General features: G+C 41.7%; 1 protein-coding gene and 1 long non-coding RNA gene across 10 annotated transcripts in view; one reads left to right on the top strand and one right to left on the bottom strand.

The window, feature by feature from the left end:
- The window catches only part of MEF2A (myocyte enhancer factor 2A), a 167,874-nt gene that overhangs the window by 89,493 nt on the left and 56,050 nt on the right, over nt 1-22,331 (top strand). The gene's annotated exons all lie outside the window — the stretch shown is intronic.
- LOC143775354 (uncharacterized) lies at nt 108-22,329 on the bottom strand. Its single transcript, XR_013215630.1, has 3 exons — nt 22,196-22,329; nt 19,225-19,352; nt 108-186 (listed from the first exon to the last, which is right to left on the bottom strand). It is a non-coding gene; the product is annotated as an uncharacterized LOC143775354 (long non-coding RNA).

The raw sequence follows: 22,331 nt of genomic DNA, 5'->3' as shown, positions 1-22,331 counted from the left end.
TGAAAACTTACCTGAAGTGACAGATACATTCTTATTGTGTTTATACAAACGTTTTATTGAGAAAAGCATTAAAAAAACCAAAAACAAACAGAACCGAAATGTAGCCACGATTGTTTACAAAGGAATGTCTGACTACTTCATTTCTCAACAAAAAGGCAGAACACAATGTGTAAATGGGATTTCCACCTGAAAAAAAAACAACAAAAAAACAAATGCTAGTATAGAGCACGTTCTTCCTTTTGTTTCTGCAAGTTAGACATTCTTCCTTTTCTCTCTCTCTCTATCTATATATATATATTATAATGGAGGAGCTACGGTAACACATTTATTGAAACGACTGTAAAATCGGCATCAGTGAGTATTGTGGTCTTATGTGATAAAACCACAGTTTTTATTTCTTGTTGTCCCAGCTTTAGAAACTAGAAAATAAACCACTTTGTGTGAACTTTTGTTCTTCTTGCTGTAAATTTCAGGACAAACCAGTGGTGACATTTCTTTGCATACTTTTTTTTAAGGTTGTTAAAGGGGTTGTCCACTACTTGCTCAATCTCTTTTTAAATGAAATAAGAGCTGTTCATGCGCTCCCACATCCACATTCATTCCTCAGCCACCTCACCCATCCCACAGTTTTCTGGGAGCTCTTGTTCCCTCAATAAGTGGGGATCCCATATGTTGACCTATAAACGGTATACATTATATTAACTTGGGTGGTTTTGGATTTGATATTCATGGCCCATCCTTAGAGTAGGTTGAAAATATCAGATCAATGGGGATTCAACACCTTACCCTTCCACATGGCTGTGAAAGTACCTAATGCCTCAATTCATCTTTGCCTTTGCACCTGATTTTTGTCTAGTTTTGTGTGTTTGGCATTTTTTTTGCACCCAATTTATTCTATTTGCTCCTTTTCCGAAGACTATTTTTGGTTTGCTTCTGTTTTTTTTTTTTTTTTTTTTTAAACGTTTTGTTTTCCGCTTCGTGGGCAGAGTTTACCAATTCCAGATGTTTTTGCCACCTTCATCAATTGCAACTTTTTAAAGTCATATAATTTGGTACAATGTCACTCCAGTCCCCACATTGGTATACATTTTGAGTATACTGTTGTTTTGGCGCAATTTTTGAGGCCCAAATGCAACTTTTTTGCTCTAAAAAAGTCACATAAACAGTTCAGGACAGGAAAACAGCGAGTTTTTGATCTTGCCAAATTCATAAACCATTTTGATGAATTTGGTGCCAAAAATTGCAACTAATACCACAAGAAGAAAAAACAAAGTGACGTATAAAAAAGAAGAAAAAAGCAAATGATGAATGTGGGCCATAGTGTACAGAGCTGGAACTATTCCTTTAATTTCTAAACTAAAGTCTGTCAATTGTCAGACATTTAGCCCCGAGACATGGATGTAGGATTTACTATTATAATTTGTTTTATTTTGCTTACTTATGTAAGACATTCTCATCACTGTCCCAATGGGGCTTGCTATCTTGATTCCCTAATTGTATGTCTTTTAAGGAAAAGGGAGTACCCGGAGGAAGCCCACACAAACAAGGAGAGAACATGCAGACTCCTTGCAGATGTTGTCCTTGGTGGGATTTGAACCATGCTACCAGTTCAGTGCTAACCACTGAGCCACCCTGCTCCCATAGAACCACTATCCCGTTACTCTGCTGCTTTTGAAGCTTACAATCTAATTTCCTTCTAACACACGTAGCCCACGTGCCAATGCCGTTCTATAAAGCAGCCAGTTATCCAGCTGGCGTGTGTTGGTTTTCTTCCTCAATCCAAAGTGCCTGGTTAAAACCCACAAAGGCATGATTAGCCTATAGAACGCTCACTCGAGTTATGACTTGGCGATAAACCTGCTCTTTGCTTTATTCAAAATAAATTGAAAATGGGCGAATCTTTGCCTGGATTACTTAGACCTCGCATAAGCATTAATTTCAGTGAATGAGTTAATGCTTGAAAATATAGTCGTGGTTTTTACTCAGTCTCCTGGTGAGCAGCAGAGAATATTTGTAGTGTAATAATTGTACACTATCTGGTGTGATCAGATTGCAATCTTGCCCATACGTGAAATTTAGGCCAGGGGGTGAAGGCTTAGTAAAAAGGAATTGTTTTTTCTTTTTTTTTTTTTATAAAGGAAATCTGTCAGTAAGATCAGCCTTTCTAAGCCCTCATTGAAAGTTGAATGTATTGATACCTTGATATCTGCAATCAGATGTGTTGTAAGAAAAGCGTGGATTTATCAGGAATATGTGAATGAGCTGATCTATGGGCCCGGACAGTGATCTGCTTGAGAATCTGCCTCCATTGTAAATATAAGGGGCAGTTACCAGTTTGATGGCTGCTCTCTGCTCTCCTGATCTCACTGCAGAGCTGTGTGTGTGATTTCACTCGGCTCTAGCTTCCAGGCAGACAGGGTTACAGCAGAGCTGTGAGAGCTGCAGAAAATGTGTTTGTAAAGAGATAAAGTTCAGTTCTGCTGTTCTTTGTTAGTTACATGTCTCGCACTGATAACTCCTCCTTTTATTAAAATAAGCTCTGCAGACAAATTGTCAGGGAGATCTATGTCCGGCCCATAGATCTTAACCGCTCATTTACATATAAGAAAAACGTGGCTTTCTCTGGAATAAGACATCGGATCTCCGATATAAAGGTATCATTTTATTCAGCTTCCTATGACCTGCATGCCCATATAGACGGCTTCGGAGGGTTGATCCCACTGACAGGTTCTCTTTAAATACAGAAGCAGCACTCATCATGTTTTCACAGGCATTTTGCAATTTTTCCCCATTTTAAGATGAGACCTCCTCTTAAATAACGGGGTTAGTGGTGCATTATATAGTTTGTGGAGTGAGGCACTGATGACGGGCTTCAATGCCGGCGTTATTGATGATCACAGATTCATTTTGAGTGTACACAGGAGCCTGCACCAACGTAGAATTGACACAATGAGCATCTGATGTCTGTGCTCATGTAAGACTTCCTCGTGTGGCTCTCCCCGAATTCTTGTGCTTATGAAGTGTTTTCACAGATGTTTTTAAGCTTCTGTAGAAATGCATTAGATTACACAGAGCGCTGTAAAAACGGGTCATTCTGGTGGCCAAATAAAACATAATACTGAAGTTTGGTGTCTGGCAGCTCTCATTTAATCATACGAGCCAGATCAATATTATTCAAGCTGTTAGAGCAAATTATAAAGCGCCCGTGTTTCAGGAAGCCCAATTTCTTTTGCAGATGTGCTTCATAACTAGGAGGGCAATGCATCTGGCAGGTTTATATGACAATTGAATACTTGACTAAATGAGTTTTGGCAAGACCCTTCCGTGCCAGGAGAAATGAGATCAGTGGTTTTCTGAGCTATGTCTTGAAGACAAATTGCAGTGTGTTTTTTGGCCTCGTCTTTAGATGAAGCGTTGCCTGTCTGTTTCAAACACTTCATTGGAAGAAAGTCAATGTCTTTTGGAGCTGTCTTGTTTTGTTGGATGGGCTATTAGCAGGCTAACATATAATTAATAGGTATTTAGGGTAAGCGGTTTTTGTTCCTCCCAATATGCAGGAGTGTGTCTATCAGGTAATACATTGAGGCCTGAGCGCTTTGGCCAATAACATACCGTATGTACATTAATTATTTGTAGGAGCTAAAGCACTGGAATGTAAAGTTTCTACGTAATCATTTGTAGCTGGGAGATAAATGTGTAAAGATTTATATATTCAGAAGATGTAAAGGAAATTGGGGGCAATAAAAAAGATGTTAGTGTAATACAGTAAGAAAATTGCTTGGAAACAGTATTAGCAAGTGGTGATTGCCCCCTACTAGCCAATCTCAACAATGAACTTTTTGGTATCCTAAAAATACAGTAATCATCCAATGTCCACCTGCACAAACACCCTGTGTAACGTGAAGGTCATCCATGTTTATGGATCCGCTGAATGAAAACCTCAATGAACACAAACTATAAAAAGCTCTGCGCACAGGAGTTCCACAGGGCAATCCCTGCAGACAGACTGATCTCTCCTTTATCAGGTTTAAGGATAATGCCTTAAAGTCTGCGTAATCTTGAGGAGCATTTTGAGGGCAAGGACAGCAGCAGCTCTGAACATTCAGTAAGCCGGTGGCTGGAAGTAATCTGCTTGCAGAATGGAGACGTGACACAATAATGCCATGTCGTCTTTCTCAGTCATGTCCACTCTCCACTATCCTCAGTGTTATATTGGTGCAGACATGATAGTGGCAGAATTTGGCCAGATGTGGAGCTAAAGGTGAGCTCGAGCAATCCAGGCCAACTTCAGTGCAGTGCTTACAAGCTCTAATGGAAAGAGCTTGTAAGCCCTGCACATTTCACCACTTCTGCAGTCTAGGGAACCTAGGCAATGAGCAGTTAATACATTAAAATTGCTTGATTCTTGAGACTGGATAGTATTTTTAACCCTTTCCCGATGTTTGCCATACATGAAATGGGGCATTCTGTGGAGCTGTTATTTTGGCACTCTTCTTGAACCCAGTATTGCAGACTATAGAACATTGCAAGTTCCCTTCCCCTAGTGAAAAAGATAAGTATAAAAAAACAACAACTTTAAAACTCAAATCACCCCCTCAGTGAAAATAGACATTAAAAAAATAAACAGTCTTCATTGCTGTGTCCATAAAAGTCTGATTTATCAAATCTTATACAAATATACAATTATTCAACCACTTAACCCAATGCTGTAAGGACCATTAAAGCCCCCACACCACCCAAAAACAAAACAAAATCTTGACTTGCCGTTTTTTGATCACCGAACGAAAAGTAAGCCGTAACAAATCGTCAGAACACCATATGAACTCCAAAATGGCATCAATCAGGCCATCAAGACTAACACAACTCAATGGAGATACAAATTTTACAGATCTCACATTTGAAAAATTGGGAAATATTAAAAAAAAAAAAAAAAAAAAAAAAAGATTGGCAACGCCATACTTGTACTGATCTGGAAAATAAAAAGTTAAGGCCCTTGGAAAAATCATAAACAAAATTTGGCTGTCATAGGGAGAGGCTAAGAGGTTAATTTCAAAGTTTCTTATTTTCTACAAGAATTTTGCAATTTTAACCATTAAAGAACTTGGGAATAATGCCTTGCTGCTTTGCTTTTTCATCCAGTAAAACTCATGGAACTTGTTGTGGAGCCGCCGAATTGAAACTTAAATGCCGCTCAGCTTACATAGGACTGCTTAGTTTGGCTTTTTAAGCACAAGGACAACCTGGACAATTTGTAAACAAGATCTAGAAATTGGAGAGAAATGCAAACACTATTACATAGTTGACTTGTTTTTAATTATTATGCAAAGATTAGGTATTATTGACATTACGTCATGTACCTTTTCTAGTTAAATTGTAATAACCATTTTATTTTGTGACTCAGGAGCTTACTTTGCAGACGTTTAGAGCATTTTTCCGATAGAATAGTGATCAGAGGTTGATGGGAATTCACAATGTGTTCGTTTTCAAGTATATTTTAGTAGAATCGAGGGAGCATGCTAGTGTTGTTGTGCACCTCCCAGTCCATTCTCTTGTAAACCACTTTCACCTGGCATTGTAATGACTTGGGCAATGTTGGCATTTTTCTTTTAGGGTATGTTCCCACGGTCAGTAAATGGGATGTACCCAACCTGCAGCATCCATATGTTACAGCATAGTGGATAGGATTTCAAGAAATCCCATATCCACTATGCGTCCAGAGATGCCGTGGATCACCCGTGGAGACAGACATGTAGCGCGTCTTTCCAGACCGCAGCATGTCTATTTATCTTGCAGAGACGCTCAGTCTCCGCAAGATAAATCTCACCCATACAATATATTGGGCGCGGTAATTCTGCACGGTTCAATGAACATATGCAGAATCACCTGCATTCAAAAGCCGGCAGCGCTTTGGACGGAGCGGACATGTGCTGCCGATTACTGACCGTGGGGACATAGCCTTACACATGACAGAGGTTATTAGTGATCCCCAGAAACAAAGAGTTAAACCACAGCTAGTTAACATAGTTATGACTTACCTGATATGTTACAGGTGATAGGAGATTACCAATCGCAGGGAAATGGAACATACCACAATTATTTTAGTAAATGTACCCACCAGAAGCTTACCAAAGCAATAACTAATGTACTTATCAGCAACGGTTGAGCTATTTGAAAACTGCAGCAGCCACATTTTGACGACTACGTCTGGTCTTAACTCTTGACATGCTGAAATTTGTTGTCCCCAAGCCATCCAAAATAGTAGTGGTGGGGGGCGTGGCTATGTAGTCCAGGAGAAAGGACGCACCTCTGGAGAGCTCCGGTCATCCTGAACAATCCTGCCATAAATTCCCCTGTTTCACCGGCTCCACCGGCTGGAGAGGAGCCCTTAAGATCCCAAGAGACCGGTGACCCCTGAAATCGGCGGTTTTGGAGCCCGGAGACGTCGGGAAGTGAAGTGGCCTGGACAGGCAGTGTGATCCCCAAGCTGCGGCGGCCATCTTGGGCGCGTGTTCCATTGCACAGGGACGCGGCGCCGGCGGTTGCTGAACCTGGACATATCCCCCTTGGAGAGAGCGGGCACCTGCGCTGGGACGGGAGCGCTGTGGAACACTGCAATACAGGTGCTGGGTCCGGAGCGGCGGGCGGCACCCGGGAGGCGGCGGCCATTACTGCAGCGTGCTCTCCAGCAGCAAGGAGAGTGACGCTCCATGATAAGACAGCGGTACAATCTGGGAGGTGAGCACATCATAGCAATAATAAAGGGGTAGTGCGGTATGTGCCCTGGAAAATTGGGCTCTGCACCCCCCTTGTCTGACAAGCCCCTATTTGTACCATAAACTTTGGAGGAATTAACCCCTCCCTACCTGCTGTGCTGCCTGGGGAGGCTGTGGGCTGCTCTGGGACGTTGTGCCTATTAAACCCTGTGCTGCTGTTTCTATGAACATCTGAAAGGTCCCTTGCCTAACTGATGATCTTCCTGGAAGCCATCTCAGTATTTAATATTGGCAGATCAGTTATTGAAGAATAGATCAGCTATAACTATATGTGTGATCCTTCTGTGGGGTCCTTCTGCTAACCGCCATGCAACACTCTAAAGGAACGGGGGCTGCTGAGAAATTAAAGAAATATTCCAGAGAAAGCACCCCTGATAATGTGCGCACTCTCAGAAATAATCCCACGCAGCACCAACGCAAAAATTGTCCACCTGACAGTAATGAGGTGGGAGAACAGGACGAACTAACTCTCAAACAAGCCTCTGAGCTACTGATGCAGGCCATTTCCCTCACTAGATCCTCTCTTACTGAGAAAATAGAGGACGTACATACTGAAGTTGGTCGCTTGCGACATGACATGCAGGCTATGAGAGGGCGCATCTCGGAGGTTGAAACAAGAGTGTCTCAGATAGAGGACACCATTACCCCTATGGAAGCTAAGTTATCAAAGGCCTCCGGGTCCGTGAACGCTTGGAAACAAAAGGCAGATGACTTGGAAAACAGACTGCGCCGTAATAATATTCGAATAATTGGCTTGCCGGAGCGCACGGAGGGTCAGCAGCCTGAACAATTTCTAGAAGACTGGCTGAAAACCTCCCTAGGAGATGGATTCTCCTCAACGTTTTCTGTGGAGAGGGCCCATAGAGTACCAACGAGGCCTCTCCCTGCTGGAGCCCCACCCCGGCCTTTCTTGGCGCGTCTTCTCAATTGCAGGGACAGAGATGCAATACTCCGCCTGGCGAGGCAGAAGGGCCCTATTAAATTCAATAACGCCACTATATCAATTTTCCCGGATTTCTCTATGGAGCTCCAAAAGCAGCGAGTTCGATTTGTGGAAGTTAAGAAGCGGCTCAGGGATAAAAGCATCCTCTATTCCATGCTCTACCCGGCTCGGCTCCGTGTTGTCCATGAAGGCTCTTCCCTGTTTTTTACAGATCCGGCAGAGGTAACCGAATGGTTACGTACATACAAGGTGTCTAATGTGCCGGACTCCTGAGTAATCTCTCTTATCCAATGGCAATACAAATGGAGCTCTCCGTACAGGGTGTTGAGTTTACCAACAATACCGAACGCTGGTTCCAGTGAGGGTATCCCCTTTTCTGATTGACTGTAGGAGTGAAGGATTAAACTCCTCTACTGTTCAAGTTTTATTTTATTTGGGTTTTTACACCAGTTTTGACCTTTTGATGTGTTTAATAGTCGCCATTGATTATTCTGTGCTCTGCGTGGTGTTCCTGATCTCTACACAAGCTATGGTGTATAATATTCTTTTTCTCAAGTATAACTATGGGATCTGAGATTGTGTATATGACTTGGAATGTGCGGGGAATTAAGACTCCCCGTAAAAAAATCAAGGTATTTTCACAAATTAAGCGATATCACCCCCATGTTGTAGCACTTGTCGAGACACATCTGACCAGGGACACCGCTAAGTGTACACAAAAGCCGTGGGTGCAGTGGTCCCTCCATGCATTTCATACCAGTTACTCAAGAGGGGTTTCTCTGCTAATCCATAGAAGTGTTAGATGGGAGGCCAGGGAGGCAAGACGAGATCCCGAAGGTCGCTTCGTTTTTGTACACGCCTTTATTAATACTCGGGAATACGTAATACTGTGTATTTATAACCCACCCCCAGCTAATTTATCGGTTCTCCGTATGGCAATGGGATTCTCCCTAAATTATCCTGACGCTAGTATTATTTGTATGGGAGATTTTAACTTAGTCATGGATAGTTCCTTGGATAGATTGAGACTGGGGGATGGGATATCTGGAGGCCCTTCTGTTCAATCTTCTTCTCCGTTGGCACTGTTTATGGGTGGTAGCGGATGGCTGGACCTATGGAGAATTCGTCACCCTGGGATAAAGGATTACACTTGCCATTCATCAACTAGGCGGTCTCTGTCTCGTATAGACTACATATTTGGGTCTAGCGATATGGCGTTATGGGTAGATAGTATTGAGCATGGCAATAGGGCGATATCGGACCACAGTCCAGTTATTCTTAAACTTAAATATGGTCGATCAAATAATTTTATACCTTGGAAATTGAATCCCTTCTGGCTGAAAATAATAGATTCTAGCGATAGAACGGTAGATCAGTTGAACTGTTTTATCCTCACCCACCCAGATCCCCCAAGTCTTGGTCTGTTCTGGGATACTTTAAAAGCATATCTAAGGGGATGTCTGTCCTCCACTATTTCCTACATTAAAAGAATAACGGCGGGAGGGGATGATGAGATGGAGCGACAGTTAAAGGAATCCGAGGCCGCCTATGTAGCCAACCAAACTAGTGGCAACAGGGTAGCTTGGCTCACTTCCCAAAGGCTATATACCCAACATATGGACACAAAATCCAAACGTAAATTGTTTTTTACCCGTCAATCATATTTCGAATTGGGGAATCAAGCCAGTAAACTATTGGCCTTTTTAGTACGCCAACATAACACATCCAATACAGTATTGCAGATTCGGGCACCTGATGGTTCATTGGTTTCTTCTACTGAGGAGATCCTCCAGTGTTTTCATGATTACTATAAATCTTTATACAAGTCTAATAGTGGTTTGGGTGTTCCTGAATGTGTAGACTATTTATCGGACATAGCATTCCCTTCATTAAGTCCAATTCAGCAAGCCTTTATGGAAGCTGAGTTTACTTTGGAGGAGGTTGAGCAAGCTATAATGGACATGGCCACCGGGAAGGCCCCTGGACCTGATGGGTTCCCTATTGAGCTGTATAAGAAATATCGAGGTCAATTGGCACCACTTTTATTGAAAGTACTCAAGAGTATATGGGAGGGAGAGACAATGCCCGAAACATTCTATGATGCAAACATTATTGTACTTAAAAAAGAAGGAAAGGATCCGCTGGAGTGTGGATCGTATCGCCCCATATCACTGGTAAACGTAGATTACAAAATTTTCACTAAAATATTGGCCACTAGACTAAATACACTCATATTGGACCTTATACACCCAGATCAAACTGGCTTTATGCCCGGGGAAAGTACTTCTATCAATATCAGGCGAGTCCAATCGGTGATTCAATACAGCTCTCTAGAGCCAGACAATAGTTGGGCGCTGGCATCGCTGGATACGGCCAAGGCATTTGACTCCCTCGAGTGGCCTTTCCTCTCCGCGTGTCTGCAGAAATATGGTTTTGGAGAGAAATTTATTAGGGGGATAGACACGCTGTATAAGAATCCCAGGGCGCGTGTAATCGTGAATAATTCCATCTCTGAATCTTTTGCATTACATAGGGGAACCCGACAGGGGTGCCCTCTATCCCCAGCTCTCTTCGCCCTTGCGATAGAGGCTTTAGCAATACGCATAAGATCTTCCACCGATATTAAAGGAATAAATATTGCAGATCGTACAGATACCATTGGCCTATATGCTGATGATATGATAATATTTATGGATAAAACAGAAGAAACTCTACCACAAGTGATAACAACCATAGATAAATTTAGCAAATTTTCCGGCCTATATATAAATTGGGATAAATCTGCCCTGATGCCTCTATCTCATACTTTGGCTCCCTGCCTCGGGATTCCCACTTCGCTACCTGTGGCTTCCAACTTCAAATATCTGGGTATTCATATGTCTCAATACAGTCGGTTAGACCTACAACAAAACATTTACCCATTGCTGGATTTGGTCAAGTCTAAATTTATAACCTGGAGTAGACTCCCCCTTTCTGTCGCAGGCCGCATTAATTTAATTAAGATGATACTGCTTCCCAAACTCAATTACTGCTTTCAACATAGTGCTGTACCAATACCCAAATCATTTTTTGCAAAATTAAACTCCTTAATCACATCCTTTATATGGGGAAAGGCCAGACCCAAACTCAAACTATCTATTTTACAGAGACCAAAAAAGGGGGGTGGGGCGGCTCTGCCAGACCTCTATTTGTACTACCTTGCCGGACAGGCTAAGGCGATAAGTAAATGGATGCCTGATAGCTCCCTACCTAATTCTGAGAGTCATTTAATCCATTCTGCCCGGATTGATTGCCCACTGGGATTTTTAGAGATGGAGAAAGTTGGTACTTGTCGTTTGTTACCTATGCTCCGGCTGGCGAGATTGATATGGAGACAAATAAAAAGAATTATTAAATTTACAGATGTCATAGCCGAGATGCCACTGTGGAACAATGGTTATATACCTGAATTACTAAACCACCCATCCACTGATTTCTGGGTCTCCCATGGTGTTCTCTCGGTGAGTGATATACATAACCAGGGGATTTTTGTAACCTTTGAACAACTACGAAATAATTACAACATCCCTAGGTCTCAATTCTTTAGGTATTTACAGCTGAGGTCAGCTTTTCAATCATATGTACGAAATGTGGGTACGGGTCGGGCGATCTCTTCTTTGCCTTTAATAGGTATCCTCAAATCGCAGGGTCCTCAAGGACTTATATCCTCTCTATACACATATCTATTATCCATGGGAGATGGGTCGGTCATCGACTCTGTCAAGGGGAAATGGGAGGAACTCCTTCCCGATGTACTGGGAGAGGATTGGGAGGATATTCTTGAATCTTCATCTAAAGTTTCCCCTTCAATCAATAATAGAATGACCCAATTATATATCATATATCAGGCCTATTTAACCCCGACGCGTCTCTTTAAAATGGGCCGCTTACATTCGTCGGATTGTTTGCGATGTCATGTGCCCGATGCTGATTTTGTTCATATGATTTGGAGGTGCCCTGTAGTCCTTCATTATTGGAGAGAGGTGACGACATTATTAACATCGTTATTGTCGATCCCTGTCCCACTTGAACCGTTAACCTGTCTGTTCGGGGTGTGGGATACGGAGACCTGGGATCATCACACTGGGATCTTTCTCCGAGAGACGCTCTTTTTGGCAAGGAAGGTATTGGCGTTAAGATGGATGGGTGGCTCCCCCCCGACCCTTAGAGTTTGGATCGATCTGGTGAATTCAATTATCCCATATGAAAAAACAATGTATCAGAATAGAGGATGTCCAGGTAAATTCGAGAAGATATGGGGCAAATGGAACTCCTCCTGTCATACTCTATAGTTTGCACTGACTAGACATCTACATAGGAGGGTGGGCTTGTGGTTTTTTGGGGACATTGCTCATAGAGCAGGATTTAAATCTGTTTTCTTTTGGCGACTTACTGTTACTGTTAGTGGTTAAAGTTGTTAAGTTGTATAATAGGTATTTTTCTTATAAGAATCTAATGATTTACCATGCACATCTCATTATTTTGTAACTTCTGATATGACGTTATTCTACAACTATCTGTATGTCACGGTATAATTGATGATAATTGCAAATGTGTGCATTGTTTGTTTATACTGAATTAATAAACGAATTTAAAAAAAAAAAATAGTAGTGGTGGGTGCTCTAGTAAACAGTCTAGTTAAGACACAAGCAAAGTTCACTTTAATTTAATATCTGCTAGGTGCCTGTTCCAGATCCATACTTTGCTTCCCTTACCCCTTCCTGCTAGACTCTGTTGAGCTCCACAAATGACCCGGCATGATCCCATGTGAGCATCTGCCCGGGCCTATATAAGGCTCACCAAGACACACACCTGTGTTTTGGTATTAATACTTCAGTGTTGCTAGACTTTGGCTTTTTCTGCACAACTTGACCTACACAGCTGCTAGCTGCAGTCTCTTGGACATCTCCCCCCTACCCGCCTATGGTCTTGGTCTCTTGAACATCTGCCCCCTACCCGCCTATGGTCTTGGTCTCTTGAACATCTGCCCCCTACCCGCCTATGGTCTTGGTCTCTTGGACATCTTCCCCCTACCTGCCTGTGGTCTTGGTCTCTTGGACGTCTCCCCCTACCTGCCTGTGGTCTCCTGACGCCTCCCGCCTACCTGCCTGGATGTCTTCCACCTGTCTGCCATTTTCTGCATTCCGCCTACTTGTTTGTGGTCTCCTGTCCCTTGGCTGTATGTATTCCACGTGCCCCACCTATCGGCTGCACTGACTCCTGTGGGCCGTGTGCCCACCCAGACCTTGGGCTTGCAGGATCCACCTCACCTGGTGAGTCTAACATGATCTTGGAATAATCATAAGTTCCACAACTGGATGTGCTAAAAATAATGTTCCTGTGCTGAGATAATCTTATAAATGTGCCCCTGCTGTGTACTGTGTAATGGCCGTGTCTGATCGTACAAAGTTGCTGTAGTTCATGGTCTGAACATATCACAGCTCCTGACTAGGCGAGGAAGCAAAAGAGAGGATACATACAGGACAGCATGGGATTCTTTCTGTTGGGTAAAACAAGTTTTCAAACAGGCAGGGAAATGTTTTTACTTACAGAAAGCTGCAGCTGTGATCCCCTGCTGGTCCTGCCTGTATACTCTTTTTCTTCCTCCCGTGCCCAGGAGATGTGGGTCGATATGCTCCTGCACGGTCAGACACAGCCATTACACAGTGCAAAATTTATAGATTATCTCAGCACGGGAGCAGTTTGGTTTTTTTTAACACAACCATTCGTGGAACTTATTTTTATTCCAAGATCTATTAATTTAATTGCTTTGAGAGCCCAGCTAGCGCTGACGTTTATGAGCAGTCATGATCTCGCAGCATTTGGGTTGATCTGACAGGGGACCTCATCGGGACCGGATTGGATCAGATCCCAATGATGTTAACCCTTTGCTATCTGCTCGATGCCGCTATACTTGCCTCTCCAATCTGATCACATCACGGGGGATCCCACGCTGTCCCGGCAGCCATAGGTCATGTGATGACTTCTGGGTCTGCCAGCTACAGTGGCTTGTTAGACTCAGCCAGCAGCTGAGCCTAACAAGCGATCTGCCTGTATAACTATGTCAGGTCTCATACAATGCAATACATGTGTATTGTATTCTATGAGACCAATGATCAGAGAAATAAAAATTGAAGTCCCATAAGTAAAAAAGTAAAAAAAAAAAAAGTTTTAAAACTAGTAAAAAATAATCACAAAATAAATAAAGTAAAAATATTAAACCAATAAATACATATACGGTATTTATGTAAAAACAAAAAAGTACACATATTTGGTATCACCGCTTCCATAACGGGCCAACCTAAAGTGCACAGCGTAAAAAAAGAAAAAAGAAAAGCGCAAAAACCTTTGCATTTTCATCATGTCGCCAAACAAAAAGTGGAATAAAACACGATAAAGTCAAATCGAAATAAAAATGGTAGCGATGAAAAACTTCATCTTGTCCCGCAAAAATATTTATTTTTTTCTATAAAAGTTTTTATTGTAAAAGCGGCAAAACGTAAAAAACTATATAAATGAGGTATCGCTGTAATCGTACTGACTTGAAGAATAAAACTGCCTTATCAATTTTATCACACATGGAACGGCAATAAAAAAAAAAACTCCTAAAAAATCAATTCCTGAATTGCTGGTGTTTGATCATTCTGTCTCCCAAAAATCAGAATTATCATTATTATTTGTTATAGTGCCATTTATTCCATGCTGTTTTACACGTGAGGAGGGGTATACTTAATAAAAAACAATTACAGTAATCTTAAACCATAAAAGTCATGACTGGTAGAGAAGATGAGAGGACCCTGCCCGTGATTGCTCACAATCTACAAATAGAAAGCAATCGAAAAATGTCATGTGCCCGAAAATTGTACCAATAAAAACTTCAACTTGCCATGCAAAAAACAAGCCGTCACATGACTCTGTAGGCCGAAATATGGAAAAATTATATTTTCTCAAAATATGGGGATGCTAAAACTAGTTTTTGCAATAGAAAGCGTCTTTTAGTATGTGACAGCAGCCAAACATAAAAACCCGATATAAATCTGGTATCGCTATAATCGCACTGACCTGAAAAATTAAATTCGCCTAATCATTTATACCGCACGAGAAACGGCGTAAAAAAATAAATAAAGCCAATTCTTCACTTGCTGTTGAGTTGTTAATTTTGCCTCACAAAGATTGCAGTAATGCTCGGCTCATTTATCCTTCGCTCTGCGCTGAGCGCTTACATCAGGGCTTCCATGTAAATCTCTGAAATACATGATTCAGATGGTACCCCCTATAATGAGGCAGATAGAGGCACTGTGGATGCCGTCTGACCTGCCATCCGATGGTGTCCGTCTTTTTAGTCATACATAAAAGGGCGGTCCGCCAGTTTTGTGCAGCTCTGAAAAGGAAATATAGGAGGTTTCTATGTTACTGGTAGTACAAAGGCTCAGGATAAGAGAAATGGCTCCTCGCCACCTTAATAGAAATTCAGCAAATTCTGCGCTCCCAAATTCAAATGCCCCCCTCCTTTCTGAGCCCCAGTGTGCTTAATCCACATTCAACGTCCACACGATTGGCATTTTTGTAGTGATGAGAGCCCACCTAATTTACGGGTGCATGTCTCCAGAAGCATGAGCTGGGCATACTGGTGACTACAGCGTACTGGTCACTACAGCGTACTGGTCACTACAGCGTACTGGTCACTACAACGGCAGGTTTTACATATTCACACAGCAACATCCACTGCTGCTTGTTTCTGGAAAACACCTATGGAGTCAAAATTGTCACTACATCTGTATATAAATTCCCAAAGTGGTGTAATTTCCAAAACGGGGTCACTTGAGGGGGAATTCTGCTTTTCTGGCATTTAGGGGCTCTGTATATGGAGTCCGGAAACTATTCTATAATATTTTGTTCTCCAAGAGACAAATAGCGCTCCATCCCTCATTAGTCTCTCTGTGTGGCTAAGCCGTACTGTACCTCCACATATGGGGGATTGCCAAGTTCAGCAGGAATTGTGTGACACATTTTGGTGCCATTTGTACCCATTTCCCAGTGTGAAAATGTAAAATCTAGGGCTAAAATAATGTTTTGTGGTAAAAATGTAATTATTTTGTCTTCACTGCCCAATGGTATCAAATTCTGTGACCCATTTGTTGGTGTCAATATGATCACTGCACCCCTAGATGAACTCGTTGAGAGGTGTAGTTTGTAAAATGGGGTCACTTATGGGGGGTTCTGCTGCTCTGGCACCTCAGGGCTCTGCCAATGTGACATGGCACCCTCAAACCAGTAAAGCAAAATCTGCACTGTATTTTGGTGCTCCTGCCCTTCTGAGTATTGCGCTGTGCCTCAAAGTAGTATTTGACCACTTATGAGGTATTGTACTCAGGAGAAATTGCATAACAAATTGTACTGTTCGATTACTATTACTCCTTTTGAAAATTGCAAACTTGGGGTCAAAGCAAAATTGTAGTGGAAAAAATAATAATATTTCATTTGCTCAAATCTCAAATTTATACAAGTTTGTGAATTGCCTGCTGGTTAGACATACTCACTACTCCCCTAGATGAATTCCTTGAGAGGTGTAGTTTACAAAATGGGGTCACCTGTGGGAGTTTCTGCTGTTTTGGCATGTCAGGGGGTCTCTTCAATTGTGACATGGTATCTGCAACCTATTGCAGCCAAAATAGCCCTCATTTTCTTTCCAGCCTTACTATGGCGCCCAAGCAGTTGTTTTTCAACAAATATGGGGTACCTGCGTACTTTGGAAAAATTGCAAAACAAATTTTGTCATCCCTTTTCTCCTGTTGCCATTGTGAAAAATTTTTTAAAAATGGGGCTGAAACAACATTTTTGTTTGTAATATGTGTTTTTTAATTTTCCCGTCTCAACATTATAAAATTCTGTGAAGCCCCTGAGCTTTCAAGGTGCTCACCACACATCTAGATAAGTCCTTGAGGGGTCTAGTTTCCAAAATGGAGTAATTTGTGGTGGATTTCCACTGTTTAGGCACCTTTTCCAAAAGCGACATGGCGTCCGCTATTAATTCAAGCCAATTAAGTATTCCAAAAGTCAAATAGCACTCCTTCCCTTCCGAGCCCTGCCGTGTGCCCAAACTGTAGTTTTCCTCCACATGTGGTACTGACGTTCTCAGGAGAAATCGCACAACAAATTTTAGGGTGCATTTTCTTGTGTTACTCTTGTGAAAATAAAAAATTTGTCGCTAAGTAACATTTTCGTGGGAAAAAGTTAAATGTTCCATTAATTCTTGTGAAGCATCTGAAGGGTTAATAATCTTCTTGAATGTGTTTTTTTATTTAGAATGGTGTCACTTTTGGGTATTTTCTGTCATATGGGCCCCTCAAAGTCACTTTAAATTTGATGTGGAATTGTACATTTTATGGAAAAATGTGAAATTGCTGATCAACTTTTAACCCTTCTAACTTCGTAACAAAAAAAAAAAAAAGGTTTAAAAAAATTGTGCTGTTGTAAAGTAGACATGTGGGAAATGTTATCTATGAACTGTTTTGTTTGACATATCTCTCTGGGTTAAGGGCATAAAGATTAAAAGTTTGAAAATTGTGAAATTTTCCAAAGTTTCTCCAAATTTCCAATATTTTCAGAGATAAACGCAAGTCATATCGAACAAATTTTACCACTATCGTGAAGTACAATATGTCACGAAAAAAACATTCTCGGAATCCGTGGGATACGTTGAAGCGTTCTTACTACAACATAAAGTGACACTGGTCAGAATTGTAAAAATTGTCCCGTCATGAAGGCGAAAGTGGACTCTTGCGTGAAAGGGTTAAAATGTACTTTGGTCTGTGGCCATTACTATACCTAAAGGGGTTTCCCCACAGACAATCACAGTGATTATTGTTCTGAAGGATCTGGTTCAAATTTGAGCCCGGCCTTGTGTCTGGGGTCATATAGACCCCATGGTACCAAAGCAGTAACTTTTTTTTTCATGGTTCCACAGTAGGGATATAGAAGGTACGGTAGTCACCATGTACATAGCATATTGAAACCCTTTCAGAATGATTAGTAAACCAATATCGCTTACTCCAAGTATATGCAAGATTTCATACATATTTTCTGAGACTATCTAGAAAGAATGTTATTTCTTCCAATGTTTTCCTAGAAAAAAAAACAGGTTTTACATAAATAAATGTACTTGGTAGGTGAACTTTCTGTTTATTAAGTTAGTAATTAGTGTTCCTCCCGGTGACTCAGGCGTTCCTGCTGCCACTGTGGAGCCTGAGGTTTCGTCCTCTGGACCGGTCTCCATGCTGTAGGATGTCAGCCTTTTTGTTTTTCTAGCATGGATCCTTTCTTTACCCTCAATGCAAGTATGTGCCCCCAAGTAACATGCATGGAATACTTGTTATGTAGGAGTGCAGAGAACACAGAGCTGTTCCTGGTTAGATACAGATGGTAATCATATGCTTAAGTTACAAATACATTCATGTTGGCCCTGTGCACATTCTCATTGGGGGCTCGCCACAAATTGTGGTGTTTTTTTTTACGAAAAGAATATCACTACATGCTGCTCTAGATTTTTTCATAGAAATGTATGATGCCCAATTCCAAGTCAGTGGGGTCTGATGGCTGCTTTTGATGTCTGTCATGATGCATCTGGTATGAAAACAAATGTAACAATTCTAGTATTTTAGAATGAATCCTCCCATGGCTACATGCACCATAGAACCAAATACTTTCCTAACTGGGCATGAATTCTAGCGCTGATCATTTTACAGTTGCCATCATTTCTGGGAGCATTTAAGTCTACCCCACAACCCTCCCAAGAGCGCCACCAGCCCTTCTGAGTATGCCTGGATGCATCCCGAAATGCCCACTTTTGGGCTGGATTTACATGATACCCATCCCATTTTAGTCCAGTGTTCCCTGCAAACTGAAACCTCTGCAACAAATCCCAGGTGTGACTACACCAGAAATATCAGCTCATGGCTGTCTGGTTACTTGTTGAGCACTATACACACATGGGATAAAGCTGAAATACTGACAAACCGGCTAGCTGACATCTTTTGGTGCAGCCAACAGATTTTACAACTGACTAGTCTATAGGTGGACTACATGTACTTAATTCACACAGTCCCATTCTACAAAAACACGAGTTACTTTTAGTGCTAACATTAATATTATTTATTATGCGTTGCTTATATAGTTCTGTTAATTCTACAGCGCTTTACAAACAATCATCGCTGTCCACAATCTACATTCCCTATTAGTATGAAGAGCCCAGAGGAGACCCACGGAAACATGGGGACACCATGCAAACTCCTTGCAGATGTCGTCCTGCCAGGACCCCAGCGCTGCAAAGCAACAGTGCTAACCACTGAGCCATCATACTAGGCTACAGAAATCATAGAATTTAATCACCACAAAAACAGAGATGCTTCATGTGATATGGCTGTAAAGACGACTCTTGTGTCCAAGCAAGCCTTCAAGATGATTTGTTACCTGGTATAGATCTGAGATTCCTCTTTAGTACATAGTGAATATTTCTCCGGTGCTTTGGCTACTAAGTTTAATCCTCTTCCAAGTCCTCTAATTTCAGGCAGACTTGGCATTGGACAGAGAATATTGGCCTGGTGGTGCATGGCAAGGGAAGGGTTAGATATTAGTTACAGCGTTCATCCGTACAAAGTAACAAGGTTTTCTACAGAAACATGAATACCCATCTAGTCCTGCTAGTTTCCTGGTAACGCTCAGAAGAGGAGCACTTACCTTCAGTAAATGGCCTTTTGACGTCAGCGCTGTCTTCCTGTTAGAATTACAAGTGGATGTTTTCTCATTCTCAATTTTTGCTGCACTGATTAGTTCTAGTAACTATTACTCACATATAGAGCGTCTAATTGAATGTGCAGCCATTTAGTAAAAACGTCTTGACCTTGTAGGAAAACAGGGCAGATGTTGTTTTCTTCTGATTTGGATGGTGGGACGTTCTCGGTATATATATGTGCTCAATAGATATAGATTGACCTAGATATATGTCAATGAACAGTCGGCAACAAAAGTTTTGCAACTGATGTAAATTTTGGTTTTCAGAGTTTTGTTGCTTCAGTTTTTATAGTGGTAATTTGCATTAACTCTAGATCATTTATCACATGGTTGAGAACGTTGAAGCGGGAGAGGTTCAATTGCCGTAAAGAAGGCTTCTGGTCACCCTAGAAAGTCAAGTAAGTGCCTGGACCATTTTATAAAGAGGTTTCCGCTACGGGATCAGTTAAACACAAATGCAGAGCTTGCTCAGGAATTGCAGCAGGCAGGTGTCAGTGCATTTGCATGCATGGTGAGGTGAAGGATTTTGGAAACTGACCTGGTTTCAAGAAGGGCATCAATGAAGTCACTTATCTCCTTGAAAAACATTAAAGACAGGCTGACATTCTTCAGGAATTACAGTGATTCCACTTTTAAATACGGGGGTTGAGTTATTTTCTCTGATGAAGCCCCCTTAAGACTGTTTAGAACATATGGCAGCACTCCCCTTTTTTTTTCTCCAATCATGCGCTCATAAGTCTTGTGTCATGCCAACAATAATGTATCCTGAGACCATTAATATGTATGGTTGCTTGTCATCCAAGGGAGGAGTCTCACTCACAATTTTGCCTAAGAACATTGACATGAATAAAGAATGTTCTCTATCTATCCTCCAAGATAAACTCCCAAGACCAAGGATCAATTTGGTAAGGCCTCTTTCACAGTTCCGTCTTGAGATGGCCATCATAATGCGTCAGAGCGACGTATCGACGGACGTTGTAAAAAGATTGCCAAACGGATGTAACGCATCCAGTAACCTGACGGATGCATCAAATTTGTTAGTACCTGAATTTCACTGTATAAAATTCTCGAGAGAGGTGAAAAATGATTCCAGGCATGCTCAGAATGAAAAAACGTGGTATGTCACTGGATTCCTGTGTTTGACAGTCAGCGACGGATCCTGCGTCCATAGGCTTCCATTATAGCCAACGACGGGCAGCGCAGGGCCCGTCACTGAGCGATTTTCCGACTTGCAGAAAAAACATTCCTCTGAACGTTTTCTCCGCACGATGGACCACTATTTTCGGACGGATCCAGTGCACGACTGATGAAAAGGATGGCCATCCATCACAATCCGTCGCGAATACAAGCCTATGGGGAAAAACAGGATCCTGCAGAAAAATTTGCAGGATCCTGTTTTTTCAAAACTCGATGAATTTCGATGGGAGGAAAAAGACGGAAGTGTGAAAGAGGCCATAGGAGCAATTTGATGATGAACAATGCTTTTCCAGCAAGATGGAGACTGTCACGTGGCAAAAGTGATAACTAAGGGACTCCATAAAAAAAAAAAAAAAATAACCGTAAGTTTGGCTCCATGGCCAGAAAACTGCCCAGATCTCAATCCCATTGAGAACCTGTGTTTAATCCTCCAAAGGCGAGAGAACATACAAAAGCACAGAAGTTGTGGTAGACTCCAAGCATTGATCAGTCAAGATTTGCCCAAAAGCTGATCTCTTGCATGCCAGAGTGAAAGGCAGAAGTCTTGAAATATAAAGGTGCATAAATTTGATGGGGTTTTTTCTGTAAAAGTTTAAAAACTTATAAACAGCTGACTAAAAAAATCTAACACCTCCTGAAGCAGCAAACTTTGTGAAAACCAAAACTAGTATCCATTTCAAAACTTTTGGTCACGACTGTACTTTATGGCCAGTATAGCTCATGTTGCTTATAATGCTTATTCTATTAGTTGTCTTGACGATTATATTTTTTTAATTGACTCAAATCTCTTTCCAGTCCATGTTTGGCATCTTACACTTGGTCGCATTCGGGCTCTTGTAATGTTTTAAGGTATACAGATCTCCTAGAAACCTTTAAATCTCTGTGAGGCCCTAATCCGCCTCCACCCCCTCACTTTCATAAAGGTTTCTCACAAAATCATTTCTTTAATGCTGTGACACAGATCGCATGGCCAAAGATCGCTTTGTGTGCTGCTGCTACAATATGCTGTGGAGCAGGTGAATGGGGTTGCATTGTGATCCCTATCATGAAAAGCATAGCTTTAAAAATCCAACTGGTTATGACCTTTCACAACTTGTCGCATTCCCCTTGGAGTCACAATGTAACTGCATTCACTTGCATTATGCTGTGATGTAACAGGAGATTCATGCTGTCTGAAATACAGAGAGATATCTACGGACGATAACTGCTTAATTTCAGATGTGTATGTTTTAATCTGCATAATGCAAGTGTAATGTAGCGGCAGCACCGTATGCAGTGAAACAGCAGTGGCCCAAGCAAGTTGAAAACCAAACGTTGCTTTAATGTGTTACTTCACACAGTCCATTAGAATACATAGTACACTGCTTTAGTTTGCAGTCCCTAAACAGGCCTGACTTCCCTTTGTCCAGTTTCCCTGGGCGACCGCACAGCGGGACCAAGACTTTTTACTCACGCAGTGCACAGCACGCTGTATCCTCCGGATCGCATCCATGTAAACAAATGACAGCCCGTGACGCAGGGTGTCAGTCTCTTTTGTTCCACTTGCCCCTGTTTTGCCTCACACAGTGAGTGCTCTGCAGACAACTGAT

The sequence above is a fragment of the Ranitomeya variabilis genome, chromosome 5 (genome assembly GCF_051348905.1).
Source record: "Ranitomeya variabilis isolate aRanVar5 chromosome 5, aRanVar5.hap1, whole genome shotgun sequence".
Classification (NCBI taxonomy): Eukaryota; Metazoa; Chordata; class Amphibia; order Anura; family Dendrobatidae; genus Ranitomeya; species Ranitomeya variabilis.
This window is presented reverse-complemented; position numbering and strand designations above follow the sequence as displayed.